This window comes from Dermochelys coriacea, chromosome 9 (assembly GCF_009764565.3).
Source record: "Dermochelys coriacea isolate rDerCor1 chromosome 9, rDerCor1.pri.v4, whole genome shotgun sequence".
NCBI classification, from domain to species: Eukaryota; Metazoa; Chordata; order Testudines; family Dermochelyidae; genus Dermochelys; species Dermochelys coriacea.
Genome location: NC_050076.1, coordinates 62426871 through 62448523, shown reverse-complemented (window position 1 = coordinate 62448523; position 21653 = coordinate 62426871). Strand labels below are relative to the sequence as shown.

The following is a 21653-nucleotide window of genomic DNA, read 5'->3' as shown; positions in this document are numbered from 1 at the left end:
CCCTTTCTTCTGCTGGCAGGGCCCTCACTGCCAGGGACCCTCAATTTACCAATTCACTTCCCTGTCTGGTCTACGACACCCAGAGTCTCAGCCTGATCTCATTGTACCCAGTTGCTTGGGGAGGCTGGAGTGTAATTAGGGCTGGAGAGGTTAGCTTAAGTTTAATCTCCCCTCTTGTTGGTGATTTTTCTGGTTTTAGACTGAAGGGAACCTGCAGATTTTGTCATTGTCATTAATGACCCAGGACAGCTGAGCTATTGAACTCTTCAGCATACCCTTCCACAGCAAGCTGGACAAGCAACATAACCAGCTTGGTAAGGAAGGGAGATGCTACGTTAGTGAGAGAGAGCAGGTACTGGGTACCTGGGAACAAGGAATGTCAGACCAGAGCTAGTCTGGTTCACAGGGATGTTTGGTCATGGAGGGAATTAGCTGCCAAACTCTCAGAATCCCTCTGTGAAAGCTCTTGGGCCAGAGGGAAGGTGGCAGCAGAGGAAAGCAGCTGTTCTGATTCTCAGAAAGGGGAAGCAGTATGATCCTGGCTAGAGCTGGCTGGCACCTAGCGCTAGAAACTGACAGAACTGTGGAGTGCGGACATAGACAGTGGAGCTAGGAGCCCTCCTGGTTTGGGGTCCAACCACTTTTTGCCTTGCCGGTTGCAATGTACTGAGTTGTTTTTCACTTTACATGTAAAAGAACCTGGCATGCTGCAACTGGCACCAGTTCTGTGTGCATCAGCAGGCAGGCAGCAAACTGCTGCTGCAGCCAGAGGCCACTCAAGACAGTCTGCCACCCCAGGCCTGTAACTAGAGCAGGGGTTCTCAGGACTAATTTTTTGGTAGCCTCCGAGTGCAGCCACCAACTCTTGCTGGTGGCCACAATCATACGTTTTCCTAAAATACTTAATTAGCTTTAGGAAAAACAAATTAATATACACACACAAATGTCCAAATCATAGTAATTTATTTATTTGCTAGCTAGTAAGTCTGCTGTGAAAAGTGTTACTTGTACGTTTGTTAATATCACTTTTCACAGCAGACTTACTCAACCCTGGCAAGTCTGGGGACAAATTAAGACCTGGCTAGGGAGTTGGGGTGATGGGGTTAGGGGGCTGGAGGAGACACTGCGGGGTTAGAGCCTGAAGCTGCACAGTCAGAGCCAGTTCCTGTGCAGCCAGAGCCTGAAGCCCTGCAGCCAGAGTCTACCACCACAGGGGTGAAGCCCAAAGCCTGAGTCCTGCTGCCCCTGGGAAGGTGGGGAACTCACCAGCTGCCTGCTCCTCCAGTGTTGTGCCCCATCTGTGTCCAGAAGGGGGGCAAAGCCCAACCCCTGCTTGCAGCCCCAGCAGCCAACACCAAGGCAGTGCATCCAAAAACAGGGAAGAGGAGGAGCTGCTGCTTTGCCCTCCCCTCCCATCACAACTGAGGAGGCTGGGGCTGCAAGAAAAGTCCCTGGTGCCTGCATGCAGCCAGGTGACCGCATTTGAGAAATGCTGAGCAAGAGTGACCCCTGGAGCAGCCTAGCATGTTGTTCCCATTGCAGCAGGCAAGGGGGGTGGGTGGATGGCTTCGCCCACCCCACCTCCCCTTAAGCCTCGGGGTGACTGCGCAGCCAAGTTCCCCCCCTACTCCTGGCTCAGCTGTGGGAGGCAGGAGCTGCTAGTGAGGTAGATGGAGGGGAATGCAGTAGACAGGAGAGGGGAGTCCTCTGCCCTGAGCAGGCTTCAAACTAGCAGCCATGTTAGTCTGTATTCGCAAAAAGAAAAGGAGTACTTGTGGCACCTTAGAGACTAACAAATTTATTTGAGCATAAGCTTTTGTGAGCTACAGAAATGCATCCGATGAAGTGAGCTGTAGCTCACGAAAGCTTATGCTCAAATAAATTTGTTAGTCTCTAAGGTGCCACAAGTACTCCTTTTCTTTTTGCGAATACAGACTAACATGGCTGCTACTCTGAAACCTGTCATTATGCAAGGCACTGAATTTAGCCGTATAGAGTGGAAATCTATCAACTTGAACAGATACAGACAGACATCATCTTCCTCTCCAAATGCAAACAGATAGACATCATACCAAAAGGACTGAAGGTAAAATATCCATTACGATCTACATACCACACAGACTATGGTGACAGCTTGTGCCACACACGCTCAAAGAAACTGCGGAACCACCTGATCAACATCCTCTACAGCAAACAGGGAAAGATTAAGAATGAGCTCTCAAAACTGGATACTCTCATAAAGAACCAGCCTTCCACACAAACTTCCTCGTGCCTGGACTTTACAAGGAATGCATCCTATGAAGTGAGCTGTAGCTCACGAAAGCTTATGCTCTAATAAATTTGTTAGTCTCTAAGGTGCCATAAGTACTCCTTTTCTTTTTGCCCCGAGCAGTGTTACAGACTAAACCAGGGCTTTGAGGAGCGGAGAGCGGAAGCAGTGGTACTATCCCCAACCTCACCCCTGTGACAGGCCAGAAGGAGATGCTTCTCACAGTAGATTGTGCAGATGCTCAAATGTGACTGTACGTGCTTTGCGGGGCTCATTGGGTTGTTGCTCTTGGGTGGATTTTTCCAGGGAATCTCCAGCTGCAAGTCACTGCATTTTCAGTTTGCTGCTGTACTGTAATTTAGAGAGGATCCCTAAGTGCTGTTATTCCAGAATTGTGAAATCTCTGGCCCTTAAATCAATCAGCTGTGAAAAGCCCCAGCTTGCAGCAGAGGGGCTGTCTTATAATATGTAGATCGGGTCATGTATTAATTATATTGATTACTTAAGAATTCCCCATTTTATTACTCTGAGGTTTGACACGTTCTTGGCCCAACATCAGGCAGAATATCACTGTTCAGTGGGGAGCCTCGCTGTGCACAACTGCAACACTCACTTTAGGAACCCCTCTATATTTACAGTAGTTTAATACAGTTAGCAAAGTCCCAAACTCTAACCCAGCAAGGTAGATGGAGAGAATACAGAATGTCCATCTGCACATCCACAGCCTCACCCCTTCCCATCTAGAACACCCTGAAATGTTAGCCATTATCTTTCTCATCGCCATCACCTTCCTCACTGTTACCAGTGGCCATCGTCCTGGCACCTCCTAACTCTCTGTCACCCCTCACATAGGATGGACTACAACTTGTATAATATGTTATATGCTTATGCCACTCTGTGTAATGCATATTCAGTAGGGGTTTCTCCCCTCTTCCTTGTTTGATTTCCTCACCCTACTAATGGTGGGGTGCCCCCTCCTATAGGTTAGTATATTAATGATCTCATCATATATGTCAGTTCATTGCCATGGCAGTCTTGTGGTCAGACATCTGCAGATGTTCCCATCCTAAAATATCTAAAAGCTGGTGTTAGCTCATGTTCCTGTGGTTGGATGGGGGTGTTATGGACAAACTTCCCTCTTACACATTCTGTTCCCAATTCCCCAAAACTGAGGGGTGGGTGACTGTTAGGCTATTTACCTGTGCCAAACTTCATAGCCCTCAAGCCTTATCCTAACTGCTGAAGTCAGTGTCTTGTAGAGTACAGGCCTGCAAGTTCTAAATAAAAGAAATATCACAGCTCGCTCTATGGGCTACTGTTTGCAACTCCGGTTTGCCTGTAAGGGAGCCTGGGGTTGAAAAGGAGCTCCTACCCTAAGTGAAAAGCCACGTTCTTCTTCAAGTAGTGTCCCTATAGGTGCTCCCTTTTAGGTATCTGTGTGCCTCTGCACCTCTAATCAGAGATTTTTGGTAGCAGTGTCCCCTTGAGCCCCTGCATGTGTTCTCCCTCGGCCTGGAGGCTATTTAGCACTACACCAGGAACCCCCCTCTCTTCCTTCTCTCCCACCTTTGGCTTCTGACAGAAGGAGCAGTTGTCCCTTCCTTATCTGTGTCATTAGCATCCGATGAAGTGAGCTGTAGCTCACGGAAAGCTTATGCTCAAATAAATTTGTTAGTCTCTAAGGTGCCACAAGTACTCCTTTTCTTTTAGCATAAGTAGTGTTTGTTTGTTACTTTTGTTCTCCCTAAAAGTACTCAGGCTAGTGTTTTATTTTTTTATTTTATTCCTTTGGTTTAAAAAGAAAAGAGAAAAAGCAAAAGAACTTCACTTTCCTTCCCTGTCTGGGGGGCATTTCCCCCCCCCCCGGCATCTAGTAGACTCATAATTATTTTCCTTTTCAGTTTAAAAAAAAAAAAAGTAGAGGATGTTCTTCTGCATATTCCTCGCTGCTAGAGGATGACAACCCCCTGCCCAGGGGCTTGCCTGGCACGCTCTGCTCCAAGCGGTGCCTCTCCTGCCAGGAGTCAGTTCCAGTAATGGCCAGACACTCACTGTGCCTGGGAGACCCTCGCAGAAGTGTTTTACTGCCACAGCTAAAACGCAGGCAGCCTCGCAGGAGCTGGGAGCTGAAGTTCAAACTCCTCCCTATGGAGAAAACACTTCAGTCTGCAGGGGACCCCGGTGGGTGCTGACCCCGGACCATCCCCGGAGCCTTCACTTCAAAAGGGGTCAAGTGGCGAAGAGGAGAGAAAGAGGGAAAAAGCCACCAGCAAACTCCCCCTGGAAAGGCTCCTCTGAGCAACTGGCCGGCCAGAGGGGTGTTCCCCAGTGCGGCCATCTCGGCACCGATCCCTGCGTAGCTGGCCAGCCAGTGGGACTCCCCAGAGCGGCCACCTGGGTAGGACAAGACCAGCAGAGGAACCTCCTGCTGTGAGCTCAGCTGCCCCAGGGAAGCTCTGGAAGCTGAAACCTGCTGCGAGCTCGCCCTGCTGCGAGCTCTGCTCTCGGCACCAACAAGGGGCTCCTGTAAGCCCTGTGCTGCTCTGAGCTCTACTCTGGGCAACTATGGCACCGAGAGGGCACGGTTACCGTACCATCTCTAAAAGAGCGGCACAGAGAAGCCCTGCTGTCAGCTCTGCTTCTGCATCAAGACACCAGAGGCTTCCTCCGTTGTGCTCTGAGGCAATGGTACCATTCCCTAAGGAGAGGGTTTCAGAGTAGCAGCCGTGTTAGTCTGTATTCGCAAAAAGAACAGGAGGACTTGTGGCACCTTAGAGACTAACAAATTTATTAGAGCATAAGCTTTTGTGAGCTACAGCTCACTTGGGGACAGTTACCGTACCATCTCTAAAAGAGCAGCATAGAGAAACCCTTTGGTACCAGGTGCAACGAAACTCCCACCTAGCAAGTGTTCTGCACCTTCCCAACCATTGATACCGACTACAGCCACTCCTCTGGGGTTTTGGATGAGCCCATGGAGCTCTGACACGCTGGAGACCTGTGGCCTCAGTATCCAGGGAGAGACAATTACCATAGGTTTCAGAGTAGCAGCCATGTTAGTCTGTATTCGCAAAAAGAAAAGGAGGACTTGTGGCACCTTAGAGACTGAAATTTATTTGAGCATAAGCTTTCGTGAGCTACAGCTCACTTCATCGGATGCATTCAGTGGAAAATACAGACTGTATTTTCCACAATTACCATACCATCTCTAAAAAAGTGGCACCAACAAATGTTTTGTACTGGGCAAAACTCTCATTTAGGGAGTGCTCTGCCCAACTATCGGTACTGACAGCGTACCACAGACCCTCCTCTGTGGTACCAAATGAACCCATGGTACTGCATGAGCTCTGGTACCCTGGAGACCTGATGATTGGGGAAGAACCACAATCCCCATTACTTGGTACCAGGACCCCGGTATTGAGCACATTCCGGCACCCAGAATCGCTCTTAGCACTGGGCTGTATACTGCCAATACCCCAGTCAGCGGCACCCTTACCCACTGACAAATCTGACACAGGCCAGGAGGAGATCATTCCCTGGCCCCTCAGTGTGGCCCACCACTCCACTACAAGGGTCATCCCCAATTCCATCACGCCAACCGCCCATGCCTGCCTTCCTGTCTCTCCCTCCAAGGCCATATTGTAACTTTTCGGGTATAAACACACACATGGCGCAACTGTCTCCAGTGTCTCTCCGAGACACCGGATGGTTTGCTACAGCCTGGCACCTGAGCCAGGGCAGGAGAAAGCTTTTTCAGAACAGGAAAGAAGAGGGAAAAGGAAGAGGAAAAAAAAAAAACCCCTGAAGAGGAAGCAACCTCTTCAGCACACTTCTCATCTCTCCCAGATGAGACTGTGCTGCCCACCCCTCATCACTAGGTGAAGATTTAAGAATTTTCTGGTTCTTACCAAGAGGGTGGCAAATGAGCTGCAGATTCCCTTACAACAGGTGGCAGATACACATCACAAGTTGGTGGAAATTCTGCACACTACCTTCACATCTAGAACTGTCCTCCCAGTTAATGAGCTGATTCTACCAAAATCATCTAGCAGAGCCAGCCTCCATCACACCAACCAGCAAGAGTGTAAAGAAAAACAACCCTACATCGCTACTCAAAGAGCGAGACTTTGTTTTCAACATCCACAACCCAACTCCATCATAGTGGATGTGGTTAATGCATGAAGCAAACAACATGATGCCAAGTCAACTCCATATGATCAGGCTTCACAAGATGGCGTATTCATCGACAACATTACTGTTTAGAGTCATAAATTACCAAACTGTCCTGGCCAAAACAATTTAGTTAATCTTGGGAAACCCAGGATGTTTCTGAAACATTACTGAAAACACAAAAAACAGATTCAGACCATTCTTAGAGAAGTTCAGTTAATAACCCGACCGGTCCTAGAAACACCACTGGATGTAGCTGTTACAACTGCCCACCCAGTCTCCAGGACAGTGGTACTGAGGTGGGTTGTGGGTTTTTTTTTTTTTTGTTCACTACACTTCTCTAGATTGCCCAAAGAGCTACAGACTTCTGATTTGAAGGGCCAAACTCTTTGCAGAGAAGACAGATTTTCTCTCCACATCCTGAAGGATTCTCGGACCATACTACACTCCTTTGAATCTACACTGTGGAACAGAAGAGAAGATATACCTTTCAACCACACCACAAATCATAATCTTCTCAATACTCACCAACTCTGTGCTGTTATGAGCCACAGTGTAAGAGGCCCAGGACTCAAAAGTGAGAACAGTCTGCATCCCAGTCCATGACTTCTCAAACTGCCTCTTATAAGCACTTTGATGAGCTGGTCAGGGGCCTGAAAAATGATATCTTACAGCATCAGCTGCCATCTATACACCTGTCACGCCATTCAGAAGTCACCTTACCTTACTTCTCAGCAGTTAGGACCAGCTCTAGAGCAAAGAGAGTGATTTCTAGCCCTGAACCTACAGGGTGCCTACTTCCATATCTCAATACAACCATGATACAGGAGAGTTCCTACTGCTTACCTTTGGGGCAGGATCATTATAGGTACAGACTGCTCCACACAGGGTATTCTCCAAGGTTCACTTCATTGTAGTGACATACTAACCCTGGTACAGTGACTGGACTTTATCAGCACCAACCTGATGCAGTACAAGCGAGAGCGCTCCTCTCACTACCCACATTCACCACCCTGGGACACGTCTCCCTAATATGCTGGGGAGCTCACCTACACAACAACAAGGTTCAGGACAAATGGCCTTTCACAGAAATGACCTTCCATTTCACTCTTTTGGGGCTAAGGGCTGTCAGGAGAGCCTGTGCACAAACTCTGTCTTTCATCAAAAACAACAAACAAAGGTTATGATGGACTTAATGTGACCTGTATGTTTTGTATAAACTGCCAAGGAGCTGCCAGATCTCCCTCCCTCTGCAAGACAGCATTCAAACTTTGGAATTGATGCACCCATCGCAATGTGCTCATCTCAGCTGTCTGCCTACAAGGGATACAGAACGGGATAACCAAGTCTCAGCTGGAATTTTCTCATGACAATGAATGTATACTGAATTCAGAGGTGCTTCAGGATTATAGCCACCCTTTGGGGAACCTGGCCTATGGATCTCTTCGCTACTTATCGGAACAAGAAAGGTCCTTGTTACTGCTCCAGGGCTGGCTTGAGGAAACATTCACTGGCAGTTGCCCTCATCTTCCCAGCGGACAGGGCCCACTTGTATGTCTTTTCCCAGTGTCCTACCCTAACCAAGATTCTGTTGAAAATTCAACAAAACAAAGCGAGAGTTATTGTGATTGCCCCTCTTGACCTTGACAAGTCTGGCTCCCTTACCTGACGCAGATGGCAATATGCCCTCCTGTTCCTCTGACGTCAGCCCATTCCTCACCCGCTCTCTCAAAACAATGGGCTGACTCTTCACCCCAACTCATGGGTCCTCCGCCTCCAGGCTTGGCTCTTTCTTTGTTCCAAGACTTAGAAGCAGAATGCTGAAACACATGTTGCAACACAACCCCAAGTTGACCACTCCACATACTTATCTACAAAATGGAAATGACTCCAAGTTTGTACCATTCCAAACGGACAGACCCAACCTCATCTTTCCTCCCTCTGATTTTGCACTACATTTTACACTCTCACTCAGCTCCCTGAAGGTTCATCTTGTGGCGAAAATGGTTTCCCGCTCAAAGCTTGCTCACCCACTAATGCGTAGATTCTTTAAGGGCATTGGGAATCTCTTCCCCCATGTGACCCCACCCTGGGACTTTAACCTAGTTCTCAGGGCTTGGACTAGACCTCCCTCCGAGTCCAGGGCAATTTGTTCTCTCTTACACCTGTCCATGACAACAGCATTTCTAATTGCCATCACCTCAGCTAGGCACATAGGAGAAATAGCGGCCCTGATGGCACACCCATCATTCACGGCCTTTGTCTTAAATAAATAAATAACTATAAAGCCACATCCCAAGTTTCTCCCTACTTTTTCTGCAGTTTCCATATGAATCAACAGATCCATCTCACTGTTTTTTCCCAAAACCACATTGTGACAACTGGAAGACAATTGTGCATATGCTAGATATTAGAAGGACATGAGCATTTTACTTGGACAGGACTAAGGAATTCAGGAAATCCCCTAACCTCTTTCTTTCGTCCACAGAAAGATCCAAAAGCTCTGTGATCTCCTCAAAGACTATCCAAATGGATCTCTAGTTGCATTAACCACTTAGCAAGGGCACAACTTGCTCCCGTCCATATGCACTCCATGAGATCCGCTCCTACCTCAATCACATTCCATAGGGGTATCCCATCTCCCCAGTCTATTGAGCAATGATTGGGGTCTCTGTCCATACTTTCGCAGAACATTATGTGATCACTGAAGATTTGTCCGCTGACAGCATCTTCGACTCCACAGTATTCTCTGTAGTAAAAGACTCTGCTCTGAAGTCCCAGCCTCCAGGTCACCTAAAGTGGAGCACCCATAGGGACACTACTCGAAGAAGAAGAGGAAGTTACTCACCTTGTGCTGTAACGATGGTTCTTTGAGATATGTGTCTCTATGGGTGCTCCACAACCTCCCCTCCTCCCCTCTACTTAGAAGTTCTCTACAGGGCTCTGTGGTAGAGAAGGAAGTGAAGGGGGTTCACCCATGCAGTGCTAAATAGCCTCAAAGCAGACCATGAGGGAGGGAGAGCACATGCGTGGGCTCAACCGGACACTGCTACCAAAAATCTCTGCTTAGAGGTGCAGGGGCACACAGACACCTAAAGTGGAGCACCTATAGGGACACATATCTCAAAGAACCATCGTTACTGCACAAGGTGAGTAACTTCCTCTTACCAGGTTTTAACTGCTATTTTAACCCCAGTGTTTGCAACATAGACACAGCTGGAGTGCTGGCTGCATGCTGCACAGCCCAGCAAGGAGGGGCTTTGCAGCCACAGGCTTGTCCAATAGAGCTGCTCTGTGTGACTCAGCTGCCCTGTACGGTGTGTACCATCCCCAGTCGGAGCAAGAGGAGTGAGAGGTCCTAGAATGATTCAGGAGTGCGGAGCTCAGCCATGCCTGCAGCAGCTTTGATGCATTTAAGGGGACTCCATCAGTCGAGTTCAGGACAGCACCACAGGGGGTGTTGGTCAGGAAGCCACTTGGCCATATGGCCCTGGAGCTAGGATCTGCTTCCAAAGCTGGTAGAGCCCAGGCTGCAGAAGAGCAAAGATGATGTTGGGTGAGCTTCCCCCTAGCGGGGGCAGAGCAAGCACTTACCACCCCCAAATTATTCTCAAGGGGCCCTGAACACATAGGTGCTGGAGACAAGGGAGGAGGGGCCCTGCCCTCCCACTTTTAAAAACCTGCACTTCAGACCCTGAGTCCTTAACACGCCTGGGAGGGGAGTGTACTGTGACCAGGAGCCAGGACCTGCTCTGTAGTAGTGTACCTGCGCCATGGACCATGGCGGTGTTTGTTCTTCAACACCAGGGACCAGCCGGGGAAGCTGGATGGACCCATCAACTGATGGCCTTGGCTGGTGGGAGGGCCCCCAAAATACCCACCTCCCCCCCACTAATGGGACCCCACAATGCTCCCTGCCCCACAGCCCAGGAAGCAGTGCAAGCGTAATGAGCCTGCATGTCCGGGAGCTGTATGCCAGCAGCTCAGGGGAATGAGCCAGCCTGTCTTGTGGCTGGAGCAGGGCCTCAGGCTGGGTTTTCCTGGGGCAGTGCTATGACAAGAGGCATGGTGTTTCCCCTCTAGGTGGGACACTTCACTCACTGGCCAAGTCAGCTCCCCATTGAGAGCCCCCCTAGCTGCAGGTTCTGTCAGCGCAGCCCCAGCTCTCTAGCACATCAGCCAGCAGCAGAAGGGGAAGCGAGGCCTTAGCCGCAAGGGCAAAGCATTCTCTCCAAAGGGGAGCCTGCTCTGGAGCCAACCTCCAGAGGGAAGCGGGTGACTCCAGTCTCGGCACCTGGGGGAATACCAAGGTCTCCCTCTTTGATAGAGCCTTGGCAGCACTAGCCGGAGGTTTCATCCCTCACCCAACACAGGCCGACCCCACCCGCTCCAGCTCCAGCCCCAGCCTCCAGGAAGCCCATGCAGGCCTTCCCTGTTGTCACTCTATATTCCAGGAAGGTGCTCAGATCCTGTGGCCGGCGAGGCAGATCCTAAGGTAGATGGGCTACTGCAGGGACCAGAGGGAGCAGCGGAAACTCTGAAAACAGCACTGGCTTGGCACAGTATTAGGCTCCCATAACCCAGCTCACCTGGGCAGTCCCCACTTCCAGCCAGCCCACACCAGTAAACCCACTTCCCCTCATTGCAGCAGCTCCATGGGCTTGGACAGCCATGAACAAGGGCTGGGGGCTAAGTAGGAATGTGGACCAGTAAGGAGGAGGTGAAAGGGATAGGTGGGAGCCACGCTCCAGAATGTGGTTTGTTGGACCCTGACGCTTCTTTCTGTGGTATGGCCAAGGTCGCATCCCCTCTGCCATGCACCCAAGGCCTGGCCCAGTGCAAACAGCATGGACAGAGCCTGCTGCCTTCCTGCCCTGGCTGGGACTCTCCCCTCTGTGGCCCCACAGAGAGCATCTTTCTGAGATGCCTGCACAGAATCTGTCAGCCACTCACGCGTGCCTGCTCCCCATGGGAGCCCAGACTGTGGATTTGCTTCAGCTCCCTTCTCCCATTAATGCTCTTGGTGACATTCGTGCCCTTCTCACAGAGGTTACCTTCTCTGGCCCCCTTGCTGTCCTGGTCCATTTCTGCTCCCCCCTCACAATTGCCCCTACTCCCAGAATACCTTTCCTTTTTCTTCCTTCCCCTATAGCCCCTCACTCAACTCTCAAATCACCTCTGAGCCCCTGCCTCCCTTTAGGTGCTCTGACTGCCTATGTTTCTCACATGCTGCTACCCTTTGCTGGACAGAGTGGGTAGGTGCAGGAGGGGGAAAGAGAGGCATGTGGCTTAATGGCCATGGCTCCCAGCAGCAAAGAGGGCAGGAGTGGGGCTGACAGGATCCAGTGCTACTGCACTGAACAGAGCAATGCTTGATGTGGGCTCCCTCGTGCGGGCAGTCATGTATGAGTGTGCATTCTGCCCCTGCAGCTGGCCAGGCGCTGCTACCGATACATCTCAGAGAGTTGGCAGCTGGGCACTGGGTTGCTTCAGATCCAGCATCCAAACAACCCCTGGGGATCAAGCTGGGCAGCGGCTATAGGGCTCTCACTGGTAGAGTCCCACAGGGCTCTCTCCTCTGCCCCAGCCACATTAGCATCTCCCTGCAACCTCTATGGGGTCCATGAGATGTCATGGCTCCTACTACAGCAGCATAGACACCTCCCAGAACTAGTCAGAGTCACACTGGGATGAAGCTGAACCCAGCCAGGTGGAGATGTTAGTGATGGGAAGAGAGGATCTGCCCTCTAATCGCACCCTAGGGGCACAACTGGGCATATTCCTGCTTCAAGAGGACAGGGTCCCTGCAGCATGTGCAGGGCGTAGCTCAGAGTTCTGGTCCCCGGCTCTGACTTGTTTGATGTGCTCACCGTACAGTGGCTGGAGCTGCTGTGTGCAGAGATTCTGCGTGGTGAAGGGGCCTGGTGCATTGTGCACATTCTGCCCTCTCACTCACTGTGCATGCTGAGTCCCCCACCCCTCTGTTTTGCACACTCAGTCCCCCTCACTCAGTTTGCAGCTTAAGGACACTAGATCTGAGCTTCTTCCCCATGGCACTCTCCTTCCCTCACTGTGGATCACAGTCATCCGGCTCACCTGGTATTTGCATGTCTGCAGCACTTGCCATTGGCGAGGGGAGCCGGAGGCGGGCCCTGGGGACACGCCCGGCTCGCTGACTCACTTACACAAGCCCAAGTTGTACTTCTTCTTTTTGAATGTCACCACTTCCCCATCCTGCTCGGACAGGATTGCTCAGGGAAGCCCTCGCTTCCCGCACAGCTTCTGGGGTTCCAGGGATCGTGCACGGGAGCATGGCCGCGCGCCCTCAGGTACATGGCTGGGAGACAGCGCTAGGGGGTGGAATTTGCTCTGCTGAGACCTTGCTGGGTGTGAAGGGTGCTCTGGGGACAGGCGCTGAGGTAGGGGTGGGCTGGGAGTGTGGGCAGCCAGCAGGGCTTTCTTGGGGGCACTCGGCCATGTATAGCAAAGGTGGCTGGGATCTTTTGCTCATATGCCCTGCCTGGGGCAGAGCCTGCTATTAACCAGGAAGTGACACAACTGGCCCTGCAGCCTCTGGCACACAGAACATTAGCATGTGAGTCCCCCATCTCCAGCCCTGAGAAAACTCATCTCGGAGCAGGCCACCTCCCCCCAGGACAGCCACACACCTGGGTTCATTGTCTTAGTCTCACTCCCTACACCCAGGGGTATGGGCATGCTCCCTCCTCACCCCTACACCTGCCAGTCTTGCTCCCCCACCCCTACACTTACCTGCGCTCTCCACCATGCATGCTGCAACGTCACTCAATGGCCTGTATGTTCACAGGGACACTCCTTGGCTGGAGCATCCAGCCTGCCCCTCCTGTTGGTTAATGTTTGATAATACATTGAGTCAGTCACTGTAATCAGCGCCCCAGATGGGAGGGCCGTTCACCTTGGACTTGGGGGCTGGGGAGTCCCTTCCCTGTGCAGTGAGCCGGCTCTGGAGCGGGGCAGAGGATGAACGAGTCCAGCCGCAGCCTGCCTCAGCCTCTCCTCGTGCAGTTTTATGGGAGCCGAGTGCCGTGTTGCTACCCATCAGAGCTCAGGAGGGGCTGTGTGCACTCAGTTGTTTGGATTCAGCAGGGCTTGGGCTGGGGCTGCCTGGGCAGGGCCCTGCTATTGCTGTCTAAGGGAGTGGTTTGTTTGCAGCTGTTCTTGGCATTGCTAGGGTCACTTGTTTGTTTGAGGGGCTGCTGAGCACCTTCCCAGCGAACAGGGCCAGAGCCTTCACTGACCAACTGCACAGCAGCCCAGCTCACCAGCAACTGTTCCGGTCCAGGGCACTGGACGCAACTGATTTCAGAGCTGAGTCTGAGGCTGCACCAGGCCTAGCTTTGAGCTCAGCCTGGAGCTCGTGAGCAGCTGGGAGGGTAGGAGCCGTCACTCAAGGGCAGAGTGGCTGTGGCTCCCGAGCCTTCTTAGCCAGAAATCCCTGGATGGGAGCACCAACAGCAGTTCTGCTGCACACCAGCCTTCTCCTCCATCTGATAGCAAGAAGGGCTCCCTGCAGCCAGCCCCTGGAAAGGACCGAACATAACAAAGGCAGGTACCTCCTAGTAATGGCTTCCAGGCAGTGTCAACATCCTGTAGCCAGCCCCCTACAGCAGCTAGCATCACTCACACGTTGCTGTGGTTTGAGCAGGAGGCTACCCACCACTCCCGCATCTCCCAGCCCTCCCCGTTATTTCAGCAGCACTTCCCAGTACTTGGTCCAGTCTCTCTCGTAGGCCTTGTTCTTCCAATCTGCTCCCTGCTCCCCTAGTGCTGACCTTCTGCTCGCCTGGACTGGGGCAGGGCGAGAGCCTTTGCTGCAGCTCCTGTCATGCAGAGCATCCTTCCTCCCCCTGCCGGCCTCACCCACTCTCCATCCCTGCCCGTATCTTTGTCAGCACAGCCTGCCTCCCTCTTTCTACCTCACAGCTTCCTCCTGCTAGCCTCGGGCCTGAGGCTGTTTCTCTGGGGCACTTCCCCCACTGGGACGTTCCCAAAGGCCAGGGACTGTGGGCATGAAAGGCTGGCTGTACCGAGGGGTTCCTGACAGCAGCCTACTGCTGCCAGCCTGATAGGAGCCCTAGCATAGATGGCTCCCCTCCACCGCCATTAACACTGTGTCCCGTGCAGCCTCCCATCCCCCCACCACAATTAACACTCTGCCCCATTCAGCCCCCCATTCCCCCACCCCCAGTTTTCCCCCTGCAGCCCCCCACTCCCATGGCATTATATAGTGGTATTATGGTATTTTCTGTCTTATTATCTATCTCTTTCCTAATGATTCCCAACATTCTGTTTGCTTTTTTGACTGCCGCTGTACATTTCGTGGATGTTTTCAGAGAACTGTCCACAATGACTCCAGGATCTCTTTCTTGAGTGGTAACAGCTAATTTAGACCCCATCATTTTAGATGTATAGTTGGGATTGCGTTTTCCAATGGCCATTACTTTGCATTTATCAACATTGAATTTCACCTGCCATTTGGTTGCCCAGTCACCCGGTTTTGTGAGACCCTTTTGTAGCTCTTCACAGTCTGCTTTAGACTGAACTATCCCAATGCTGTCCTGCTGGTGGAGGCTGATTCCCAGCACCTGCCTGCTGGGCTCATTTCTAAACAGGGCTGGCTGTTCCCTGGCCCGCTCCTTCACTCTCACTCTGTGACCCTCTCTCCAGGGGGAGGCGCTGTCTGTAAGGACTCCACATTCTCCGCAGAGCACCATGGGAACACTCTCCCAGCCAGGCACGGCATGCTCTTCACACTCCTCGTCCTTGGACGTTGTCTCAGCCACCGACATCTGCTAACACACAGCAAATGCCTGAGGTGTCCCCATCACAGTCGCAGGGTCACCACTATCCTGCTTCCTCCACTCCCCTAACGCTGGCTGTGGAGGGCAGAACACAGGGCCAGTCCCTGCCCACTCCTCGCCATCCGTCCAGGAGCTGGGCTCCGAACTCCTGGCTCTAGGATGGAGACATCGGCTTGGCTCTGCTGTTTGGAATCACTCCTTTTCCTGTGTGGTTGAGTCCAGCCCATGTGAGGCAGTGCTGGCGGTGCTGAAAGCGTGATCAATTCCTCCTTCGTTAGCACTGTCTGTTTGAAATCCCACAGCTGTGATGTGAGGCCCAAACGGTCCTGCAGCAGCAAATTTCCAGTTTAACGCTGCTCCGAGCCCTGATGCAGCAGCTAAGAGGAGGAGTGGGAGGAGCCCTCACTTGTTCTGCTCCGCAAAGTAGCTGAGCGCTTGTTGCCCTGGCTCTCAGAGCAGCCCCTGAAGATATAGCAGTATGCTGCGTCCACGGTACCGTATCGAGTGCACAGCTACTCCAAATCCCCCGCCAAATGCATCAGTATCTTGGCTGAGCTTGCTCACTTTGCCTGCATGGGGCAGGGGCTTTCTCACAGCCTGGCTCTGAGGTTTACTGTAGCCCTTGGCACAGACCACAATATGCAGTCACTCCCCTTTGCGCATGGACCTTTGCAGCTGGTATGGCCTAAGCTGTCCATGAGCTCAGCCATCCACATCAGCTGCCAGTCTAGGCACTCAGCTCTTATGGCAAGGGCCCAGTTCCCAGGTTCACTCCAGCAGCACAAAGCAGCTTGGAACACCTGCAGGTCCGGCCCACTCAGGACTTCTCCTGTGTTGTACATGAGGTGGCTACACCTGTCCACACACACTCACCATCACTATAACTTGGCCTCAAGAGGAGCCAGTCTCTGCTGTTAGGTTGGCCTGCAGCTCCCTGTCGATCTGAGAGTCTGTTACTCTGAGAGCATCTCCCCTTCTAGGCTGTCTCAGAAGCCACTCTGTTGTGGGAACACAGTATCCATTAGAATGGGGCTCCCAGGCCTAGCAGCCTTTCCATGGAGAGGGGTCCCAGCTCCCAGCCATGCACCTCTGCCCAAACCCAGCCCTCCTTCCTAGGGGTCAGAGGTAGCCTTGGGAACAAGCACCGCCCTTAACAATAGCACCACCCTTTTATCTAACCCAGGCCAAGCCAGGAGCAGAGCCAGGCCAGGATCTCTAGAAAGGTTACACAGACTCTCTCGCCCCCCAGCTAGACACACATGGACTCTCTGCCCCTCCCCGCACCAATGCAAATGCCTCCCATCCTGGGTCAGTCCAAGCTGGGTGCTTCTGGGTGGGCTGAGCTCAGGATGGTGGGTTAGTTACCTGCCTTCAGCTCCAGGATGAAAGTTTATGGAAGTCCCCATTTGGCAGCCACTCCCTCCCTGCCTTTGCTCAGGGCGCCAGCCTCTTTCCCTTCTGTTCCTGTGTCTCCTCTTTTAACCCTTCCCCATCCCGCCCAGTCTGCTCCTCGGCGCCACCCTCAACAGGTCAGAGTTAATTCTGCGGGGTTGACCGGCACTGCCCTCACAGCCAATCAGGTTTGTGTAAAGTAGCGGGGGGGGGGGGAAGAGGGAGGGCAAGGAGCTCCACACTGCGCTGATGTTAAATGCCACCAGGAGGCGCTCTCTCACTCAAATGCACTGGGCAGCTGGAGCAGTGACGGGTCAGGAGCAATGGAAGGCAATGCCTCCTGCATGTCCCTGAAGTGAGCTGGGAATCCCCATGTGCAGCCCCTGAGCAGGTCCTACTTCCGGCCCCTTGGCTGCCCAAGCCACCTTTGGGCTGCCTGTGTTCTTGGGCAGCCAGGGCTTGCTCAGCCTCCGAGCGGCTCTACTTTGTGCTTAGTCTGGCCTGCAGTCCCTGGGAGTAGAAGGGGGCAGTGTGGAGACCAGCTGCCAGTCACACGCTCGCTGAGGAATCCCTTATGCCTTGGCTCTCCTGAGTGGGAGGACGAGACCTGCTACCTTTAAGGCCCTGTTATGGCGCCAAAGCAGGCAGGAGCTTTAGAATAGCAGGATATCAGGGTCACTGAATAGTCTCTTGTGAAACCCACGCCCTGTAATTCTTCTGGAACCCTAACGGAAATTCTGTTAATCAGTGGTGGCTGGGCCCTCTGTCCCCTGCATGTTCTCTGGGGTGTGTAAGAGAGTCACAGAGCACATGCCCAGACTGCTTGCATACAGTGCATTTACTAACACCTTGACATGCCCCTGCCCCATACAGCCATGCACCAGCCTCCAGACACTCTCACACCTGCCACCGCGGCAGCTGCATGTACCCCTCCGTCCGGCTGCTGTGAAACTTGCTGCCTCTGGGGGTACAGCCAGGCAGGCGAAGCCCCCAAGGTGAAGCCTGAGAGCAATAGAAATAGCTGGGCTGATGGTTTTCAGCGACAGCAGTGCACACAGCTCTGTGTTTAAGGGGAAATGCCTCCCTCTGTGGGGCTCACAGCCCAGACGCTGCAGCATTGTGCTAGGCCAGAAAGTCCCAAGGCAGAAGAGCTCAGCACCCGTGGGCAGCCAAGCTAAGCTCTTGTGAAAGTCTGGCTCCAAGTGACCATAAAGAGAAATGAAACCAACCATGCTCATCTTCTGCCACAAAATGCAAACCTGAAACCAGCCCCATTGGAGGGGAAGAACACGCGGCTACCTGCCTTTCTGTAAATAGCCTAGCTAGAACTGTGCTTAGAGCAAGGTCCTTCTGACAGCACTCCCCTGTCCCTTAGAGCCAGTCCGCCTCTACCCTTATGCTGTCATTCACATCTGGACTAAGATGACCATATTTTCCAGATCAAAAACAGGGACGCTTTTGTGGCAACCTTAAGAATCCCCACAACCCTCACCTCAGCATCTTTCCTGCCAAAGGTGAGCTGCTCTGCAGGGCCCTGGCATTGGGTAATATAAACACATAGCACAGGCAAGAACATGCAATGTTTTTCTTAAAGTCCCAGCTCCTGGGTTCAGGTGAAACTAAGAATCTCAGCTTGCATTAGAAAGTCAGTTTCTAGTCCTGGTGATTGCAGAGAAAAGCTGGAAACCTGGACCCAAGAGTAGCCTGAAGGCTCACATACCAGAAGGCAAAGAGAAATACCCAACATTTGTTATTTTAAAGACAGGCTCATGAGTTTTTGGGGCCTGATTCTTGATGTTTGATCACTTGGGATTGGTGACACAGCACAGAGTACACAGGATATATTAACCTCTTCCCCCAGCTTCTCCTTGAAGAGAACCACACATGGCAGATGCCAGTCATGGGATGCAATGCACTCTTGGCTGATGCTCAGAGATATGGAGTGACTGTACTGAACAGAACAGAGCAGAGCCCCTCAGTTCCCAAGGTTTGTCTACACTAGCCTTTTCTACCTCTGGTTAAGCAATTGCCAGTTAGGTTGAGACAGATAACATGTTGTTAAAGGCTAGTGTGGGCACTCAGCTGATGTCTGCGTGTTTCCCTAGGGCTCAGTCCTGGGACTGGAGACTTGATTCTTCCTTCTGAAACCTAAGAAATTAAGTGCAAAGAATTGTGTTAAGGCAATATATATATACTTGGAGCTTTAAAAAGAGCCAGTTTTCCAATGCTGGAAGCAAAATTGAGTGTGAGAGGAAAAACATTTTCTATTAACTTTTTATTCAATTTTTAAAAAATATATATCTATATAAAAACAAATATAAACTATATATAAATTTATCATAATATATTAACCATTTGCTAGCTAACCTTAACTATATTTGAAACAGTTAATTATATCTATAATATGAAAGGTTAAAATATAAATCAATTATTTGTATTACACATGCACAAAATTTGTTTATAAAAATCCAGCTAATAAAGAAAAATGATTACATTAAGATAAAAAATAGAAGCAACATTCAGAGGCAGGAGATAGACCCGAAGAGGAAAGGAAGTTGGCAAAGAGAAAGGTGAAGCAGGAGGGGTGGCAAGCATTTAGTAGGGTCATTCAGATACTTCCAGGAAAGCATCCCAAGTCTCTGAAAAATTTTCTTAGATATTTCTATGACGGTATATGATGATTTCCGTGGTGGCCCAGTTTAGGCCTATCATCAAGTCCTCAAGTTGGTTGCTTTTTGGATTTATATTTTTGTAGTACAAGTCCTTTAGCAATTTTTAGCCAGAGTTTTTCAGATTTATTCAGGTTCCCATTAACATCCATTAGATTTAAAATGATAAGTTTAGCTTATAAGGCAATTTTATTTTATAAGAAAAAATTAACTGCAATTAATTTCTGCCCAAAACATACGGATGCAGGTGCATTCCCAGAACATATGGGTTACGTTAGCACCTGCTGAACCAGTGCTAACATTGGTGGTTCAGTGGCACCTGTTTTGAACAGTCACAGATGGATGCAATGCAGCCTCCATATGATTTTCTGCTGGATTAATCTTAAACAGAGATCCAAGAAATAGGTCAGAGCATTGGCTAAAATTTGTTTCCATTGATTAGTAAAGAACAAATGGCCTCGTTTCTCCTCCCATTTCTTTTTTAGGGAATCTGTGTTTAGTTCAGTTTTGCCGGCCAAGTGTATACATAGTGTTACCATAGGACTTGGCAATATGGACAATATATGGAGAAATGAAAGCGGCTCAGGGGTAGCGTAGGGATGGGGGCCAAACATATGGGAGATTGCATGGATGTATTGCCATTCCATGTCTCTAGATTGAACTTTTCCATTAATATTGTCAAAGGGAAGGAGGTATCATTTTCTATAAATTGGCTGATGGTCAAAATCCCTTTCCTAACCCAAATTGGCTGAATGATGGGGTTGCCTGCTAGACAGAGTTTTGAGTTACCCCCGATAGAGGCCTTGGTGTGTAGAAGGGGGTGATCTTTAACTTCAGTGGACATTGTACGCCAGGTGATTCTGGCTGCTGTAATCTAGTTAGTATTAATTGCTCTTTAGGGAATCGGTCATAATCCTAGTGCAGTGCAGTGGAAAGGGGTTAAGGTGTGATCAATTCTACTTCCATCTGAAGCCAGTTGGGGGCTCCACAGCATGAGGGAATGAGGCGCTGCGCTGAATGGATACGAATTATTGCCTGATGGTGAAGTCTAACATTGGGAAATCTGAACCCACCTGTACTGACAGGGAGCTATAATCTGTGAAAGGAAATTCTGGGCTTGTTGCCAGCACCCTACAAAGAAGGGCCTGGGCCGGGTGTTCATTTTGGTAAATTAAAAGGGACGAATATGGCTAGGGAGGGAGGTCAGAATCTCAATGATCCTGAGCAGGGCATTCATTGTAATGATATTGGTTTGTCCCCAAAGGGGGAGAGGCAGTGCCTGCCACCTGCTGAAATCATTTGCTAACTGCATGATTAATGGAGCTAGATTAACCTGGAGTATGTTTTTAATTTCCTTAGGGAACAGATGCCAAGATAGCTGACGTTTGTCTGTTGCCACCTAAATGTCCCTATAGGAGACCCATTTCCAACTAAATCCAATGAGATCTTCATTGCTTTCAATTTATCTCAAGTGATCTGGTAGCCAGAGAATTTGCCAAAGTTATCTATCGTTTTTAGGATATTTGGAATAGATTGATCCAGATGTCGTCTGCATATAGAAGGATTTTTGTCTCCTGAGACCCTGATTTGATCCCTTGGCATTCCCTAATTAATACTGCAAGTGATTCTAATGCTAAATTGAAAAGGAGGGGAAGAGGGGGAATCCATATCTGGTTCCCTGAAACAGATCAAAGGGCAGGGGGTGCTATTTGTTTGGGTACAAGAGTTTGGATTAGAATATAACAGTTTTATCCAGGAAATAAAGAATTTCCCCAACCCAAATTTATCCAGGGTAAGCAACAGGTATTGCCAGTTCACCCTGTCAAAGGCTTTCTCTGCATGGAGTGAAATGATTGGGTGGGAATTTCTAGAATGCCAGTGGAAAGCCATTAGGGTGACCAGACAGCAAATGTGAAAAATCGGGACGGGGGTGGGGGGTATAGGAGCCAATATAAGAAAAAGACCCTATAAAATCGGGACATCTGGTCACCCTAAATGCCATAATGTTAATCAACTGACGTTTGTTACCTAAACCAGGCCTTTTAAAAATAAACCCCACTTGATTGGGGTGAACCACGTCATTCATTACTTTTTCAAGTCTCTTGGCCAATATTTGTGAAAGCATTTTTGTATGGGTACTGATTAGAGAGATGGATCTGTAGCTATTAGACTTTCCCACATCCTTACTCGGTTTAAGTAGTGCTAATTAGGACTTCCCTCACAGAAGGCAGCACCATACCTTTCTTTTTAGGCATCTTTGTCCATATCTAATAGCTTAGTAGAAATCATTTCTTTGATACTTTGATAGAATTC

The 21653-nt window shown here is 50.4% G+C and overlaps 1 protein-coding gene across 4 annotated transcripts in view; it reads left to right on the top strand.

Annotated features, from left to right (window-relative positions):
- The first annotated feature begins 12613 nt into the window (after positions 1-12613).
- The window catches only part of ELF4 (E74 like ETS transcription factor 4), a 38068-nt gene continuing 29028 nt past the window's right edge, over positions 12614-21653 (top strand). For 2 of the 4 annotated variants that reach the window (XM_038416340.2, XM_038416339.2), the window contains exon 1: positions 12614-12768. The gene's annotated coding sequence lies outside the window, so the exon portion shown is untranslated. The remainder of the gene's footprint in view (positions 12769-21653) is intronic. The other 2 variants (XM_038416342.2, XM_038416341.2) reach the window with 2 other exon arrangements.